Here is an 11059-nt window from a genome sequence, read left to right on the forward strand (position 1 = left end):
TTTGAGCTCGCCGCGCAGCTGGGCGTTGGCACCACTGGAGCCCCGCGTCTGGGCGCTCGGGGGTGGGGGAGGGGTGACCCCGAGGCCGCCTCCCCGGGCTGCGGGCGCTCCCCGGCACGACCTCCTTCTCTGGAGAGGGTTTCCCCAGTTACTAATTGCGTTGTTAGAATCGGACTGTGCCAGTGATTTGCATTCGAGTGACCTGAACGCCAAAGTAGACACTTTCCTAAGTCATTACCGTTTTGGGGTTTGCTTCGATTTGGAGAAAGCGCGTTGCTGAGGCCGGAGCGCGGGGAATCGCGCGTAAACCCCAAAGCGGTGCGGGGCCCGGTGACGCGCCGCGCGTCGCACCCGCCGCCCGCCCGCTGCGGGAGCGCGGCCCGGACCCGCCCGCCGCGGCGAAGGTTGGTGCTGGACGCGAACTCCTCGCCCAGCGCAGCGCCCTGCCCGTCTGCAGGGTCTCCTCCGTCCCGCGTCAGAAGGCGGCGGTCGTAGAGAGAAAACCTCCGTTTCTGTGCAGCTTGCGTAACTGCCATGATGCTTCCATCGGGAACGGTCAGAAAATTGCTTCTGGGCTTTATAAAAATTTTAATTTTTTAATTCGAATTCAATGAATTAACACGGTGTATCATTCATTTCAGGCGCAGAGTTCAGATGCATGAGCTGCAGCCCCAGTGCTCGCTCGTCACGGGCCCTCCGCACTGCCCACCACCCAGTCACCCCGTCTCCAGTCCCTCCGCTCCGGCAACCCTCAGTTTGCTTCCTAGAGTTCAGTTCCTCTCACGGTTTGTCTCCCTCTCTGATTTCATCTTATTCCACTTTGCTCCCTTCCCCTGTGATCTTCTGTTTTCTTTCTTAAATTCTGCATGAGTGAAATCGTAGGACAGTTGTCTTTCTCTGATTGACTTATTTCGCTTAACATCATATCCTCTAGTTCCATCCGTGTATTGCAAATGGTAAGATTTCATTCTTTTAAAAAATATTTAATTAATTTATTTGACAGAGAGAGACCACAAGCAGAGGGAACAGGAGAGGGAGAGTCTGTCTCCCCGCTGAGCAGAGAGCGCGATGTGGGACTCCACACCAGGACCCTGGGATCATGACCTGAGCAGAAGGCAGAGGCTTAACCCACTGAGCCACCCTGGTCCCCTGATGGCTGAGTAATACTCCATTGTCTATATGAACCACATCTTCTTATCCATTCATCTGTCAGTGCACATCTGGGCTCTTTCCACAGTTCGGCTATTGTGGACATTGATGCAGAAAGCACTGGGATGCAGGTGTACATTTGGGCTCATTTTTGTGAGAATTTTCTCCCTCATAGTCATACAAACATTTTTGTTTCTCATTTTCTCAACATCACATATTTATTGGAACATTACTCTTGCATGTTTCTATTTTATTTTATTTATTTGTCAGAGAGAGAGAGGAAGAGAGAGCATGCGCAAGCAGGGGGAACGGCAGGCAGAGAGAGGGGGGGAAGCAGGCTCCCCATGGGGCAGGGAGTCTGAAGCCGGACTCGATCCCAGGACCCTGAGATTATGACCTTAGCTGAAGGCAGAGGCCTTTCCCCACGGAGCCCCCCAGGAGCCCCTATATTTTCGATGATGTGTCTGTTCAGATCTCTTGTGTTCTAATTAAATTATTTTTCTGGGTGCCTGGGTGGCTCAGTGAGTTGAGGCCTCAGCCTTCAGCTCAGGTCATGATCCCAGGGTCCTGGGATTGAGTCCCGCATCGGGCTCTCTGCTCAGCGGGGAGCCTGCTTTCTCCTCTCTCTGCCTGCCTCTCTGCCTACTTGTGATCTCTCTCTGTGAAATAAATAAATAAAATCTTTATAAAAAATTATTTTTCTTTCTTTGTTCAGAGAATTTGTCACATATTCTGGATACAGATCCTTTGCTGGATGTGTGATTTGCTGGTATTTTCTCCCACTTCAGGGGCTCTGTCTGGAGCCTGGAAGTCTGTGGATTGTGCAAGGGAAGGTGAGTGGTAGAGGCACTCAGTAGGCAAAAAATTACCTTACAGGTCAGATTTTCTTGCTTTTCTTCCTGTTTTGATCTGCAGTGCCAAAGAAATTAATGTAGTATTTGCAATAGTGGCTGAGGAATATGTTGCAATATTAACTCATATTCTCTTGAATTTGTATATATGTAGGTCTAGGTGAAACACGCATTTGACTTAAGGCAAGGACTGGAATAAAGCAAGAAACAATTTTAGGCACTGATTTACAATTTTTTTATATTAAAGATTTTTATTTATTTGACAGACAGAGATCACCAGTAGGCAGAGAGGCAGGCAGAGAGAGAGAGGAGGAAGCAGGCTCCCCGCTGAGCAGAGAGCCTGATGCAGGGCTTGATCCCAGGACCCTGAGACCATGACCTGAGCCGAAGGCAGAGGCTTTAACCCACTGAGCCACCCAGGCGTCCCGATTTACAATATTATTGAGGGCAAGAAGGTGACCCTGGTGCTGAGAAGCTTGGAGAAAAGTGAACAAGCCAGAATTTTTGGCCAAAAATCCATGTTTGTTTGTTTGTTTTTTTTGATGCCATGTATCATGTCTTGGGAGACCTGACTTCAGTCGTACTGATCATGATCACATCCTCTAGGACAACTAGGTCAAACACAGTATTTTCTGGATCGGCCCAAAGATGAAACATCTTGGAAAAACACATCACATTCGACCTTGGACCTGAGATGGGAACGCTAAGTGCTTTGAAGCAAGTAGATTTATTTGGATGCCGGAAGGCCCTGCCGAGCTACGCATACACTGGATGATTCTCAGGGAGCAAACAGCGGTCTCACGTGGAAAATGAGGTCAGTCTTGAATGTGCAGTACCCGCAGATATTGGAGAGGGGCTGTTGCTTGTTAATAAAACTGACCAAAATTTTAACCAAAAAAATCCCAAGTTTGGCTATTCCCCCCCCTTTTTTAAATTGGTGAGCCAGTATTGATACACCGTTATTAACTCCAGTGCATTTCTTCTGTACATTTATCAAAATCAGCTGGACGTGGCTCTGCATCCAGCTCCACAGACCTCAGTATCCGTCCCTCCACCAGTGCCACACATGCTGGATGACAACAGCAATGCAGTAGGTCTTAGTATCAGGTAGAAGGAGCCTCTCACTTTATTCTCCTTCTTCAAGATTGATTTATTGTTTATTGATTTATTATTTTTTAGCTATTCTAGGGCCTATCCTGTGCATATTAGTTTAAGTTTATCTGTGTCTACTAAAATTTTTTGAGATTTTGATGGGAATTGCATTAAACTTTTAGATTAATTTTGGGAGATCTGACATCTTTTTCTTTTCTCAGGCTGAGCGCAGTCCTTAATTCCCATCCCCTATTTCCCCCGTCCCGCTGAGCTGGGAGCCCGACCTGGTGCCCCACCCCAGAATCCTGGGTTCATGACTGGAGCTGAAGGCAAAGCTTCACCGATGGTGTCACCCAGGCGCCCCAGATCTTGCTCATGTTCTCAGAGAGGCCGTCCTCTCTCCCCTGAGGCATCGATAAGAGGCCTCCTCCTCCAGGAAGCTTTCCCTGGTGTGCTGAGGGTGAGGGGGATCAGGAACGCCTCCTTGGGGCCCAGGGCCCTTTCGCGATGCTGACTGTAATGGTTCCTTGTGAGTCCCCATGCACCGGCATCTCAGCCCTTGTGAATACTGTCCTTCCCCAACTCCAGCTAGATTTCGTTCCGCTTCAGAAACCTTGCTCTGACTGGTCTAGTGTAACAGTCATCACAACCCAGATGTGGGCTTGGGGTCCCGTGTGCATACCGGGGGGCGGGGGAGCAGACAGCCGCAGCTAAGCCGAGGCCACACAGCTGGTCTGCCTGGGTGGCCTGGCACCTGGCACCAAGTTCTCATGGCAACAGCTCTCTGCAGCCAGACTCAAGCACCACTGAGCTTGTCTATTCCCAGGCTGTGAGCTCCCGCAGGAGCCTGTGGCAGGTGGCCCTCCCACAGTGACAAGCACCTGGGCACCACCCGCAGAGTCCTTCCTGGGAGACACCCCCCGGAAGAGAAACCAGACAATCAGCAAGCATTTCTGTAGGCTGGAAATGCATATGCATTTCCTCCAGTACCATCTCCGGAGGCCCCAGTCAGGGCAGCCCTCACGGCATCTGCAGATCCCACCCTGGGTGGGCGCTGTTCCTGCCAGCCTCCCACTGGCCGGCCGCCAGCACGGGTGCAGCCCAGGCCTGCGCTGAAGGTTGGGGGAGGCCAGCTTTGCTCTGACCCGTTGGTTTCAACTCCGTCCTATTTCTCAGACTTTTTTTTTTTTTTCACTCTCTACCTCCAACATGGAGCTAGAATTCACAATGGAGATCCAGGCACGAGCTCCACCGAGTGAGCCAGCCAGGAGCCCCTCTGAGTCTGAAGTAGGGTTGGCGGGTGCTCTTCGCAGGCCTCCCCTGTGGACCACAGGTATCAGGGCGAAGCATGTTGTAACTCCCTACCTATCACCACCCATCACGTCGGAGTTTACCCACACCTGCCTCCACTCCCTAGGGCTGCACACGCGTTTCTCTTCAGTACCAGTCTTCGGGACGCTTCTCTTCGATAAGGCGGTGTGTAAGGGTGGCTTGTTTAACTCTTTATGGCGATATGGGCTCATCCTATCGGAATCAGACCCCAACACCTCATCATATTCAGAAATAAATTCCAGGTGGTTGAGTGAAAACGTTAGGGCTCTCTGAGAAAAGCCAGCACCACGAGGGTCCTGGGGCAGAGGGCAGGACAGAGCACCCATCACAAAGGAAAAGTCAAAGGGGCCTGAGCACGCGAGTGTTAGTGCGGGGCACGGGTCAGTCTGTGAGCAGGTAAAGGCAAGACATTCGCAACATACCTAATTGGCCAGTAATCCATATCCAGGCTGAAAAGAAAGTCCACCAGATCACAAGGAAAAAGACCAGCCCCGTGGACGAATGGGGCGAGGGCATTTCAGTCGGAGTTAATCCGTTCGCGTGACGATGAATATGGAGGTTTGGCCCCGTGGGCAACGGGACTTGCAGCAGCAGGAGGGGTCGGGAGGAGCCCAGGCACCGGCCTGGGGAGGGCCGCGGTGTTCCAGGGCTGGACTGCGGGGCTCGCCTGGGAGAATACATTTGGCAGAACTACTCGTCACATGTGTTGACTGGCGGCAACCGCAGGCTGGCAAATGACCTGTCCCTGACTTGGAAACAGAAACCAGGATGCGGCTCTTCGCCCCTCGGACCGGCCGAAACCGGACACTCCGTGCTGGTGAAGATGCGGGGAAACGTCCGTCCCGCGGACGCGGCGTAACCAGCGGCCACGGAGAAGCAAACCTGGCAGCAGGCTAAGCGCCCGCGCTCGACGCGTCTGCGGGCCCCGGCCGGGAGGAAGCCCCGCTCGGACGCGAAAGCCGCACGCGGGCCCGCGCTCCTTTCCCGCCACCGACAAACGCGGGAAACCGAGGCGCGGCCCTGGAGGAGGAGGGCCGCGAGCCGTCCGCGCGGGACCGGCGCGCCCGCCCCACGAGGGCTTCTCGCGCGCCCCGAGCCGCGCCGAGCGCTGTCGCGGACGCACGGCGGGGCCTTCCCTCTCCGGCCTCCGCGCGCTGCCCCGTCGCTCGCCGCCCGCTGTCAGGCCGCGGAGCCGTCCGAGGGGTCCCGCGCCGCCCCCGCAGGTGGGGCCGGGCGCGCGGGACTTCCCGACCGGGCCGCCCCCGCCCCGCGGGGCCCAACGCGACACCCGCTCCGGCGCGCTGCCTCCGGGGGCTTCCGCACGGCCAGCGGCAGGCCGTGGCCCCAGGGGCGGTCGGCCCGGCGCTCCCCAGGGCGGGAAGCCCGCGCCCGCGCCCCGACAGGCCCCGCCCCCGGCCCCGGCCCCGGCCCCGGCCCCGGCCCCGAGCTCCGGCCCCGGCGCCGACACGCGCAGCTCTACGCAGGCGACACGCCGCGCGGACACCGCCGGAGCGCGGGGGCCGGCCCCGGAAGTCCGCACCACCGAGAGGCCGCCGGCCCCGGGGCGCCTAGAGCGGCCCCGGAAGCTCTCGGGCGGGGCCTCGGCCGACTTCCGGCCGCGACGAGCGGGCGGCGGTGCGGGCTTTGTCGGCGGGCCGCCGTGTCGCCGCCGCTGTCCGGGTGAGTGGCTGGCTTCCGGCCGCGGGGCGGGGGCGGCGGCGGCAGAGTCGTCGGGGCGGGCCGGGGTCGTGGGCGCGGCCTGCGGCCCCGGCCCGCGCCCTCTCTCCCCAGGGAGCGCCCTGGGCGCACGCGTTCGGCGCCCGCGAACGCGCACCCTCCCCGCGGGGCGCCCGGCTCCCGCGCCCGGCGTCGCTCCGGTGCTGCTCGCAGCGCCCGAGGGCTGAGCCGCGGGGCGGGGGGCACGAGTCCGGTGCGGGCAGCGCTGCCGCTCGCCCCGGGCCTGCCGGCTGTGTCTGGCGCCCGACGGAGCGCTCCGGACGGCCCTGGCGGAGGGTCGGGGTCTGGAGCCCCTGGTGCGCGAGGGGAGGCCGCGCCGCCCCCGATGCCCGCTCGGGTGGGGGCGGGGCGGAATCGGGAGGACCAGAGCGGCCTCCGGACCTCGGGCCCGAAGAGTTCCCGGACGCGAGAGCGGTTTGCCGCGCGGGGCGGTTTTCCTAAAGGCTCGTGCTCCCCTGGAAGTCTTGTCGGTCCCCGTGGCTGAGTCTGCCCAGGTCGGGGACCTGTCACCCCTTCTCGCTCGGGTTGCGTCACGGCGGGAGTCTCGGCCTGAGGTTCCCCAGGAGTGTCACCTGGAGGCAGGCGGGGACCTCGGACCGTGTAGACTCACCACCACCGTGCAGCGCGTCTTGTCCCCCGGGCCCAGTCGACGAGGGGTAGAAATGGGTGTTTTTTGCCCATCCCGGATCTGAGATGCCCGTGTGTCCCGGGCTTCAGTGTGCCTTGCCCCGATCCGCACAGATGGAGCCGTTCTCCCTACTGTGCACGCAGCATCTCACGGGATGTTAGTGACCCCAGTGACCAGCAGTGACCCCAGTGCCTCTCTTAGGGCAGATGGAGGGGGAGCTGGGGAGAGGGACTGCGCGTTTTCCCGCGAGCCCGCACACAGGGCTCCAGCCTCTGGCGGTGATGGCGATGGATTTCGGACTCCTGGAAAGGTCTCGGGGGTGATGTGGAGAGGGCAGAGCTGAGAAGGCCCAGACAACGCGCATGAGCCAGGGAGAGGGGTGGTCAGGGAAGCCTCCCGCCCGGAACCTGGCGGTGGCATTGAAGGGCTCAAGGAGCTGTCGGTAATGGCCGTGGAGCTGACTGGTGAGAGGACACTGGACCTGTCAGGAGAGGAGAAGGCTGGCAGTGTCCTTGGGAGCAGTAACCACAGCGCCCTAGGGTGGGATCGGGGTAGGAGCAGACCGCATCTAGCAGATGGTTTGGCCTTAACAAATCATGGATAGTTGTGAGAACACGAGAAACGAGACACTTTGCGTCGTGACTAGTGCACACCAGGTTCTCAGTGCCCTTCACCCTGCGGGAGCGGGGGCTGGGGTGGGAGCAGGGGCAAATCTTCCTGCAGCTCCGGGCTGTGTCTCCCTCAGGTGCCGCATGCTCTGGGTATTCCCAAGAGTGAAGCTCGGAAACCTTTCTGCTTCTTTGAGGCTGTAAGGCACAGACAGGGGCTCCGGTCAGCCTGTGAGTCCTTTACCAGCACTCGGGACAAAAGCTCCTGTTGCCTGTGTAGGGCATGCCCCCCGCTTGTCATCCTACAGCTCACAGGGTCCCCTCTAGGTTAGCGTCCCACTTCTGTTTCCAACTCTGAGGATCGCCCCATCTCTCTCAACCTCACCTGTTTATTTACAGTTTCACGTTACAGTTTATCCAGCAGAGTCTTTGTGTTGCCACAGAAAGGTGGGCCATGGTAGCTCAGGACGTTGCAGAGTCACAGGCGTGTTGTGTTTTTACCTCCTTTTGTTGTTCCATTCAGGTTTTTTCTTTTCTTTTTTTTTTTTTTTAATTAAAGTATGCTCATTGATTTCTTTCTCTCTTTTTTAAAGTTTTTACTTATTTATTTGACAGACAGAGATCACAAGTCGGCAGAGAGGCAGGCAGGGGACGGGGAGAGGAGGAAGCAGGCTCCCTGCTGAGCAGAGAGCCCAATGCAGGGCTCGATCCCAGGATCCTGAGATCATGACATAAGCTGAAAGTAGAGGCTTTAACCCACAGAGCCACCAGGCGCCCCCAAACTTTTTTGGTTAAGAAAAATAAGGCTTAGGGGCGCCTGGGTGGCTCAGAGGGTTAAGCCTCTGCCTTCGGCTCAGGTCATGATCTCAGGGTCCTGGGATCGAGTCCCATATCGGGCTCTCTGCTCAGCGGGGAGCCTGCTTCCTCTTCTCTCTCTCTCTCTGCCTGCCTGCCTCTCTACCTGCTTGTGATCTCTGTCTGTCAAATAAATAAATAAAATCTTTAAAAAAAAAAAAAAAAAAAGAAAAATAAGGCTTAAACTATCAGCTTACTTTTCTAATACCCCATATGGTCTTGTAAAAGTGACAGGTGACACTTGGGAAGGGGAAGAACCTTCCACACTGAGGAGCTGGGCACTGGAGGAAAGAAGACCTGGATTGAACCTTACTGCTGCCTCTTACTTTTTTAGTGATCTTGGACAATTGCTTGTCTCTCTTAGTCTCCGTTTTCTCATCTGTGCAGTAAATAACGGAGGGAACAGCTGCCTTGGAAGCTTTGGAGGAGTGTGTGAGACTGTGTGAGTCCGTTGCTCATCACTGTGCCTGCTGGGGTTCGAGGGGCCCTAGTAAGTAGTGCCCTGTCTCTCCTGAGTTCGGAACTGATGAGGCACATGGCCAACTGCCACCTCACTTCCGGGCAAGGCTGGGTCAGAGCATTAGACAGACCCCGGTGCCTGCTCGCAGGAAGTGCCAGCTGCTGGGGCCCCTCAGGGGCCACTCCGCCAACCCTGTGGCTTAGAGGGGCAGAGCGTGTGTCCCCATGGAGCAGGTCGTGTGCTGCCTGCCTGTTACTCTCCCAGACTTTTCATCCTGCAGCTCCTTCCATCTCTGGGGAGGAGAAAGGGTCAGGCAAGTGGGCAGAGTACCTCGTGACAGCAGAGGCACCGGGACAAGCGTTCCTTCCAGTGTCTGATGCGAGTAGGGATTCTGTGACCTCCTGTGCCGTGACCGGGTGCAGGGGACCAGGTCAGCATCTGTGTGGATGGACTGGAGGAATGCCAGGACATATATCAAACGGGGGAAAGGTTGCAGATGGGTGAGTGTAGTGTGATCCCATTCCTACTTTTGAAAATCGAATTTCTGTTACTAGGTTATAATTGTATTGTTCAAGCTGGTGTCGGGGGACGCGTATTGAAGCAGCTAACAGTGGTGACTTGTTGAATTGGCGGAGGTTCTCGTTGTGTAAGTTTTGTCTGTGTCGTCTGCACTTGGTTACTTGAGGTGTGTGTACAGTGCGTATCTGGCGTTTGCAATGGCTAAGGGTTGAAAAGATACAAAAGTAAAACGGGATGTAAAACTGAGTGATTGTCCTGATTTCCTAAAAATTCTAGCGCAGGAAAAAGACCAGAGGAGAATGTTCACTGGTCATCTTAGCGGTGGGGTTAAAGTTCCTTTTATTTTTCTTTTTTCAGGTTTTCTGTTGTTTCTGTTGTCTCAATTGGCATAATTTACTTATAGCTTGAAAAAATAAAGTAATTTTTATAAGCAGCAGAAATAGATTTTTTTTTAACCAAGTTGTTGAGCCTTTAACTCTGAAGACCGTCCTCAGTGGATGCCAGGAGCAGGCCTGGTCTGGGGCGCGTCCCAGCTCCGCTGAGCCCCGCTGAGCCGCTGCAGGGGGCTGTGCTGGGGGGTGGGTTAGCAGGCGGGTCTGCCGCTGCAGAAACGCTGCCGCGGGCTTGTGCTCAGCGCCTCGTCCAGCGCCGGTCACTGCTGTGTGGTTCGGTTTCTTTTTTATCGCTGGAGCCTCGGTCGGAGAAATCAGCCCGCTTCTTAGCATCACCTGAGCATTATTCAAGTCGCCATAACGGATTCAAAATAGTGTTTCTAACAAAAAAGTTAACTTCTGGTTCCACTTTGCCTACCTGGGTGGCTCAGGCTGTCCAGGCCTCCGGGCCGCCTGGCTGCTTTGCCTCATCGGGGTGTCGACGTGGGGGTGTGCGGAGGTGGGGGCCTTGCGCACGCGCATTCCGTTCCCGGCGCATTGCTGGGGCTGTCACGGGGTCCCAGCTCTCTTCAGGGGCGTCCAGGAAGGGTCGTCATTGGCCGGGGGGCCACTTGCCTTCCCATTTCCGGTCGTGTGCCTGTCCCTCGGAGCCCAGATTCTGGGCAGTCTTGAGCCGGCCACCGTGTACCCCACTGGCCTCTCTGTCGCACACCAAGTACTTCCTCTGGCCCAGGCGGTGGGGCGTGGCTCTTCCATCCGGGGCCGGTGCGGGTGCGCACAGTCAGACTCTCCGCTCGGACCCGCCGGCCGCGCGCGGTGCTGTCTCCAGCGCCCACCGAAAGCAGCCTGACCATATGAGCTCGCCCCCAGGGAGGGGAAGAGTCGCCGCCCACAGCTGTGCTGCTTCCCAAAGGAAGAAGTGTCCTGACCAAGTGACCACGCAAGGGAAGCAGTGCCAGGACCTGGGACCCAGCAGAAACGGGGACTCATCCGCCATGAGACGAGTACAGCAGTGTGTGCAGCCGTGCTGACCGTCACCCCAGGCCACAGACAGCTCAGGTGTTCGTGGGAAGTAAGATGGTGACCTGTGCACGCAGTGGCGTGCCGTGGTCAGTGGGAAGAGTGCGCCGCCTGCGGGGTTGACTTCCGCCGCTGCGGGTTGACTTCCGCCGCCTGCGGGGTTGGCTTCCGCCGCCTGCGGGGTTGGCTTCCGCCGCTGCGGGTTGACTTCCGCCGCTGCGGGTTGACTTCCGCCGCCTGCGGGGTTGGCTTCCGCCGCCTGCGGGGTTGGCTTCCGCCGCTGCGGGTTGACTTCCGCCGCTGCGGGTTGACTTCCGCCGCCTGCGGGGTTGGCTTCCGCCGCCTGCGGGGTTGGCTTCCGCCGCTGCGGGTTGACTTCCGCCGCTGCGGGTTGACTTCCGCCGCCTGCGGGGTTG

General features: G+C 57.4%; 1 protein-coding gene and 1 long non-coding RNA gene across 4 annotated transcripts in view; both read left to right on the plus strand.

Moving 5' to 3' along the window:
* Positions 1-6: 6 nt before the first annotated feature.
* Positions 7-3289, plus strand: LOC132014366 (uncharacterized). Of its 2 annotated transcripts, none has more exons than XR_009403307.1 (6): positions 7-555; positions 642-785; positions 1004-1160; positions 1865-1982; positions 2607-2814; positions 3004-3289. It is a non-coding gene; the product is annotated as an uncharacterized LOC132014366 (long non-coding RNA). The 2 variants fall into 2 exon arrangements; XR_009403308.1 differs by having other exon boundaries at positions 642-768.
* Positions 3290-6014: 2725 nt separating this feature from the next.
* Positions 6015-11059, plus strand: part of ZNF623 (zinc finger protein 623) — a 12059-nt gene continuing 7014 nt past the window's right edge. Inside the window, exon 1 of one of the 2 annotated variants that reach the window (XM_059395312.1) lies at positions 6015-6104. The gene's annotated coding sequence lies outside the window, so the exon portion shown is untranslated. Of the gene's footprint in view, positions 6105-6368; positions 6656-11059 lie in introns of those variants that run through there. The other variant, XM_059395313.1, reaches the window with a different exon arrangement.

This window comes from Mustela nigripes, chromosome 3 (genome assembly GCF_022355385.1).
Source record: "Mustela nigripes isolate SB6536 chromosome 3, MUSNIG.SB6536, whole genome shotgun sequence".
Taxonomy (NCBI): Eukaryota; Metazoa; Chordata; class Mammalia; order Carnivora; family Mustelidae; genus Mustela; species Mustela nigripes.